The following is a 7,011-nucleotide window of genomic DNA, read 5'->3' as shown; positions in this document are numbered from 1 at the left end:
GAGAGTTTGAGGAGGAGAGGAGAGTTTGAGGAGGAGAGTAGAGGAGAGTTTGAGGAGGAGAGTAGAGGAGAGTTTGAGGAGGAGAGTAGAGGAGAGTTTGAGGAGGAGAGTAGAGGAGAGTTTGAGGAGGAGAGTAGAGGAGAGTTTGAGGAGGAGAGTAGAGGAGAGTTTGAGGAGGAGAGTAGAGGAGAGTTTGAGGAGCAGAGGAGAGGAGAGTTTGAGGAGGAGAGGAGAGGAGAGGTTTGAGGAGGAGAGTAGAGGAGAGTTTGAGGAGGAGAGTAGAGGAGAGTTTGAGGAGGAGAGTAGAGGAGAGTTTGAGGAGGAGAGTAGAGGAGAGTTTGAGGAGGAGAGTAGAGGAGAGTTTGAGGAGGAGAGTAGAGGAGAGTTTGAGGAGGAGAGGAGAGTTTGAGGAGGAGAGTAGAGGAGAGTTTGATGAGGAGAGGAGAGGAGAGTTTGAGGAGGAGAGTAGAGGAGAGTTTGATGAGGAGAGTAGAGGAGAGTTTGAGGAGGAGAGTAGAGGAGAGTTTGAGGAGGAGAGGAGAGTTTGAGGAGGAGAGGAGAGTTTTAGGAGGAGAGTAGAGGAGAGTTTGAGGAGGAGAGTAGAGGAGAGTTTGAGGAGGAGAGTAGAGGAGAGTTTGAGGAGGAGAGTAGAGGAGAGTTTGAGGAGGAGAGTAGAGGAGAGTTTGAGGAGGAGAGTAGAGGAGAGTTTGATGAGGAGAGGAGAGGAGAGTTTGAGGAGGAGAGTAGAGGAGAGTTTGATGAGGAGAGTAGAGGAGAGTTTGAGGAGGAGAGTAGAGGAGAGTTTGAGGAGGAGAGGAGAGTTTGAGGAGGAGAGGAGAGTTTTAGGAGGAGAGTAGAGGAGAGTTTGAGGAGGAGAGTAGAGGAGAGTTTGAGGAGGAGAGTAGAGGAGAGTTTGAGGAGGAGAGTAGAGGAGAGTTTGAGGAGGAGAGGAGAGGAGAGTTTGAGGAGGAGAGAAGAGGAGAGTTTGAGGAGGAGAGGAGAGTTTGAGGAGGAGAGGAGAGTTTTAGGAGGAGAGTAGAGGAGAGTTTGAGGAGGAGAGTAGAGGAGAGTTTGAGGAGGAGAGTAGAGGAGAGTTTGAGGAGGAGAGTAGAGGAGAGTTTGAGGAGGAGAGTAGAGGAGAGTTTGAGGAGGAGAGTAGAGGAGAGTTTGAGGAGGAGAGGAGAGGAGAGTTTGAGGAGGAGAGTAGAGGAGAGTTTGAGGAGGAGAGTAGAGGAGAGTTTGAGGAGGAGAGTAGAGGAGAGTTTGAGGAGGAGAGTAGAGGAGAGTTTGAGGAGGAGAGGAGAGGAGAGTTTGAGGAGGAGAGTAGAGGAGAGTTTGAGGAGGAGAGGAGAGGAGAGTTTGAGGAGGAGAGGAGAGGAGAGTTTGAGGAGGAGAGGAGAGGAGAGTTTGAGGAGGAGAGTAGAGGAGAGTTTGAGGAGGAGAGGAGAGGAGAGTTTGAGGAGGAGAGTAGAGGAGAGTTTGAGGAGGAGAGGAGAGGTAATCTAACTCACCTGCGTCCTTCATCAGTAACTGGGCCGAGTCCTCCACGTTTGTCGGGCCTGTATCATGAAACACACACAGTCATTTAGACGAGCTACACTCATCAATCTGACTCGCTGACCGATTCACTCAATACATGTTCTACCTGTCAAACAGAGACGTACAGTATTCATCACCCAGCCTGCCCCAACCTCACACCGGCCTACTGTTCAAACACTCGGGCCGAGGCCGTCCTCAGCTAGCATATCCAATCTACATATCCCACCAAGGGTGCTCGCCTCGCTCTGACAAACCCCGTTTCCCCCGAGTCAGAGAGAGACAAAGAGAGAGAGAGAGACCGGAGCAGACACACAAACAGGATTCGGGGGGGGGGGGGGGGGGTGACACTGTGTGCAGTGTCTGTGTACGCATGCGTGAGTGTGTGTGCATGCGTAAGTGTGTGCATGCGTGAGTGTGTGTGCATGCGTGAGTGTGTGTGCATGCGTGAGTGTGTGTGCATGCCTAAGTGTGTGTGCATGCGTGAGTGTGTGTGCATGCGTGAGTGTGTGTGCATGCGTAAGTGTGTGCATGCGTGAGTGTGTGTGCATGCGTGAGTGTGTGTGCATGCGTGAGTGTGTGTGCATGCGTGAGTGTGTGTGCATGCGTGAGTGTGTGTGCATGCGTGAGTGTGTGTGCATGCGTAAGTGTGTGCATGCGTAAGTGTGTGCATGCGTGAGTGTGTGTGCATGCGTAAGTGTGTGCATGCGTGAGTGTGTGTGCATGCGTGAGTGTGTGTGCATGCGTGAGTGTGTGTGCATGCGTGAGTGTATGTGCATGCGTGAGTGTGCATGCGTGAGTGTGTGTGCATGCGTGAGTGTGTGTGCATGCGTGAGTGTGTGCATGCGTGAGTGTGTGTGCATGCGTGAGTGTGTGTGCATGCGTGAGTGTGTGTGCATGCGTGAGTGTGTGTGCATGCGTGCGTGAGTGCCACACGTCATTCATGTTTCGTATTTATTGGGCATAGAGAAGAGTTATTAGCTGAATCCCAAATCGCGCACTTAGGCTAAAGTGCAGAACACTCGCGGCCTTGTGGCCTTACATGCGCGTTCCCGCTAAGTCCACAAGGGCTCAGGGTAGTTCCAAAACGGAATTGCTAGGTCCACAAGTGCGCCACGCCGCCATTTTGCGCACTTTAACCGCACTTACCGAAAGTCCGCAATTTCACGGACTTAGGAGCAGAAAATACCCACAGCCCACCGCGTCTCATGTGACACAGTGCTTGAGTGCATCCGAGTCATGATCCGAGTGCATCACACATAAATGATGACATTTGCAGATAACACAACATTTATCTTGAAATCCACATGCTGCAAACATATCCCACCCAACCTAATTTTTTAATTATTATTAAATTAAAACAGACCTCAATCGGTCAATTTGCAGTGTCTGTGTGTGTTAAGGGTTTGTGGTTGGTTTCTCGTGTGTGTGTGCATGCGTGAGTGTATGTGCATGCGTGAGTGTGTGTGCATGCGTGAGTGTGTGTGCATGCGTGAGTGTGTGTGCATGCCTAAGTGTGTGTGCATGCGTGAGTGTGTGTGCATGCGTGAGTGTGTGTGCATGCGTAAGTGTGTGCATGCGTGAGTGTGTGTGCATGCGTGAGTGTGTGTGCAAGCGTGAGTGTGTGTGCATGCCTAAGTGTGTGTGCATGCGTGAGTGTGTGCATGCGTGAGTGTGTGTGCATGCGTAAGTGTGTGCATGCGTGAGTGTGTGTGCATGCGTGAGTGTGTGTGCATGCGTAAGTGTGTGCATGCGTGAGTGTGTGTGCATGCGTGAGTGTGTGTGCATGCGTGAGTGTGTGTGCATGCGTGAGTGTGTGTGCATGCGTGAGTGTATGTGCATGCGTGAGTGTGCATGCGTGAGTGTGTGCATGCGTGAGTGTGTGTGCATGCGTGAGTGTGTGTGCATGCGTGTGTGTGTGCATGCGTGAGTGTGTGTGCATGCGTGAGTGTGTGTGCATGCGTGAGTGTGTGCATGCGTGAGTGTGTGTGCATGCGTGAGTGTGTGTGCATGCGTGAGTGTGTGTGCATGCGTGAGTGTGTGTGCATGCGTGCGTGCGTGAGTGCCACACGTCATTCATGTTTCGTATTTATTGGGCATAGAGAAGAGTTATTAGCTGAATCCCAAATCGCGCACTTAGGCTAAAGTGCAGAACACTCGCGGCCTTGTGGCCTTACATGCGCGTTCCCGCTAAGTCCACAAGGGCTCAGGGTAGTTCCAAAACGGAATTGCTAGGTCCACAAGTGCGCCACGCCGCCATTTTGCGCACTTTAACCGCACTTACCGAAAGTCCGCAATTTCACGGACTTAGGAGCAGAAAATACCCACAGCCCACCGCGTCTCATGTGACACAGTGCTTGAGTGCATCCGAGTCATGATCCGAGTGCATCACACATAAATGATGACATTTGCAGATAACACAACATTTATCTTGAAATCCACATGCTGCAAACATATCCCACCCAACCTAATTTTTTAATTATTATTAAATTAAAACAGACCTCAATCGGTCAATTTGCAGAGCTGAAGGGAGCGTCAGAGCAGCCTCTGCGTCGGAGGAACGCGGCAGCCAATGAAAACGAAGTGGGAGGGGCATTGAGCGAAACTGGGAGTGCTGTCCCATTTAATTCACGGCCCTGCACCCTCTGGCCCTTCCAGCTGACGTCAATTAAGGGCTCAGGCCACAAGTGCGAGGGGCCGCAAGTGCGGTTTGCGCACTCAGATTGGGATTCAGCTATTGTATCTTATTTGGGTGGTAAAAATTCAGTAGACCACTCGGTTAAAGGGTTCACTGAACTATTGCTTTAAAGTCATTTATTCATTGGCTTCAAATCCTCTTATTTCACTCAATGGCCTTTGTGCCTTGGCATGTGGCCTTTGTGCCCTAAAAAATTGAGTGACACCGAAGGCCAAATGGCCTTGTCCCTAAAATGATCAAATTCTTACCCTGGTGAGTGCGTGCCAGTGTGTGTGTGTGTGTGTGTGTGTGTGTGTGTGTGTGTGTGTGTGTGTGCATGGTAAGGCTGACCTTGTAGGTTCTGCACCATCTCCAGCAGCACTAGGGTCAACGTCTGGCTGTAGTTGTGGAAGATGTCCAGGAACAATACCTCGGTACATGGCTAGACAGGGAGAAGCAGCAGCACGCACGCACACGCACGCACGCACACACACGCACACACACACACAAACACACGCACACACGCACGCACGCACGCACATACACACACACACCCACACGCACGCACGCGCACGCACGCACACGCACACACACGCACGCACACGCACACGCACACGCACACACACACACACACACACACACACACACACACGCACACACACACGCACACACACACATTACTGGGGGAACCTTACTAGAGTAGTTCATTGATCTCAAATCTATGTGGTAGTGGCATTGGAGGTCACCTCCAATACGTGTGTGTGTGTGTGTGTGTGTGTGTGTGTGTGTGTGTGTATGTGTGTGTGTGTGTGTGTGTGTGTGTGTTATATTGTTATATTATGTAGCTATTGTTATTGTTTATGTTGCTAGGCTACCTAGTTTGGGGAAGTTTACACACGTATGTGCTGCGACTAAATAGTTCTATGCTAAATATTTAAAAAAGCCTTTCCAGATGAACTAGAATCTTACTTTATGGCGAATTATATGTCAGAACGCCAACTAACACCTAGGTGAGTTTCTTGTCTTTGAAATCGAGAGTTTAACATGTTTTTGAATGATTTTTCAAGGTGCCCACCCACATCCATTGTATGACCAAAACCGTGGTAGAGTAATTATCAGCTTTATCGAAAATGCTAGTTTTGTCAACGTTTTGATCTGAACCATTGTATATGATCACAAGTAACCCTAAAACAGGGCTAAACATGCATTTTCCCTTTACTACTTCTTTAAGCTATCTACTGTAGAGAGAGAGCTCAAACTATCTACTGTAGAGAGAGAGCTCAAACTATCTACTGTAGAGAGAGAGCTCAAACTATCACGTGCACAACAGAAGAAGCTGAGACTGGTGTTTCTTTTGTTAAAGGAGTAGTTGGGTACTTAGCATTATAAACCATGTTATAAGGTCTTTTATGATTACATACATTGGTCCATATCAATATTTTGACAAAGTGTACTCTTGACACATTGCTCATGTCAAAGCTCAGTAAGGGATAATCAACGGTTTTAAGGCACGACGTGGAGGCGAAGAACCACCCCACGCGCAGCGGAGGGTGGTTGCCTCCGCGAAGTAAGTGAAGGGTTTGGAACCGTAAGTGAAATGGAAAGTGTCCGTTACCTTTTCTTTCAGCAATGTCTCTCAACCCTGGATACGACCTAGCAACCAAACAATGAGCCTAGCAACCCAAACTAGCTAATTCCATAGCATACTGTACCCATATATCTATGACTGTAGCTACTGTAGCGGCAGTGGCTAGTTGCAAAACTAGAATGGAGAAGTAAGACGCCTCCTTCCCTCCACTAGTCTGGGGGTCCACCTTGGGCAAGTGGTAGTACCCCCTGGCCCCCCTACCTGGGGTTACAGGAAAAAACCCTGATGACAGAACACCAAAAAGGAAGAGAGACCCGGCCCGGAGGAAGCCCGGGGCCCTCGTCTGGAGCCAGGCCCAGACGGAGGGCCCGCATGCGAGCGCCTGGTGGCCGGGCTTACCACGGAGTCCGGCCGGGCCCAGCCCGAATAAGCAACGTGGAAGCACCATCTCCTCCTCCATCGTCCCGTGGACCCACCACCCGCGGGAGGAATTGTCGGGGTCGGGTGCACTGCCAACTAGGTGGCGGTGAAGGCGGGGGGGCACCGACGGACCGGACCCGGGCGGCAAAGGCTGGCTCTGGGGACATGGAACGTGACCTCGCTGGGGGGGAAGGAGCCGGAGCTTGTGAGGGAGGTGGAGCGATACCAATTACACCTGGTGGGGCTAACCTGTGCCGGAACCACCTGGTTCCGGCACAGCACCGGCGCCGGAACCAAACTCCTGGATAGGGGTTGGACCCTGTTCTTCTCCGGAGTTGCTCACGGTATGAGGCGTAAGGCAGGTGTGGCTATACTAGCTAGCCCCCAGCTGAGCGCCTCTGTGCTGGAGTTCACCCCAGTGGACAAGAGGGTCGCCTCCCTGCGCCTTAGGACTGTGGGGGGGGGGGACTCTGACTGTGGTTTGTGCTTATGCACCGAACAGCAGTTCAGAGTACTCAGCCTTCCTGCAGACCCTGAGTGGAGTCCTTTTGGGGGCTCCTGCAGGGGACTCCAGTGTCCTACTGGGGGACTTCAATGCACACGTAGGCAATGATGGAGAAACTTGGAGGGGCGTGATTGGGAGGCATGGCCACCACGATCTGAACCCGAGTGGTGTTTTGTTGTTGGACTTCTGTGCTAGTCACGGTTTGTCCATAACAAACACCATGTTCGAACACAAGGATGCCCACAAGTACACCTGGCATCAGAACACCTTAGGCCGAAGGTCGAT

General features: G+C 51.1%; 1 long non-coding RNA gene across 1 annotated transcript in view; it reads right to left on the bottom strand.

Moving 5' to 3' along the window:
* Window positions 1-1,511: 1,511 nt before the first annotated feature.
* LOC311329042 overlaps window positions 1,512-7,011 on the bottom strand; it is a 10,768-nt gene continuing 5,268 nt past the window's right edge. The window contains exons 3-4 of the long non-coding RNA XR_014631263.1: window positions 4,565-4,655; window positions 1,512-1,559 (exon numbers count right to left, since the gene is read on the bottom strand). This is a non-coding gene — a long non-coding RNA (uncharacterized lncRNA). The remainder of the gene's footprint in view (window positions 1,560-4,564; window positions 4,656-7,011) is intronic.

This window comes from Borostomias antarcticus (genome assembly GCF_949987555.1).
Source record: "Borostomias antarcticus genome assembly, contig: scaffold_533, whole genome shotgun sequence".
NCBI lineage: Eukaryota > Metazoa > Chordata > Actinopteri > Stomiiformes > Stomiidae > Borostomias > Borostomias antarcticus.
The sequence above is the reverse complement of the archived record's forward strand: the minus strand, read 5'-3'. Positions and strand labels throughout refer to the sequence as shown.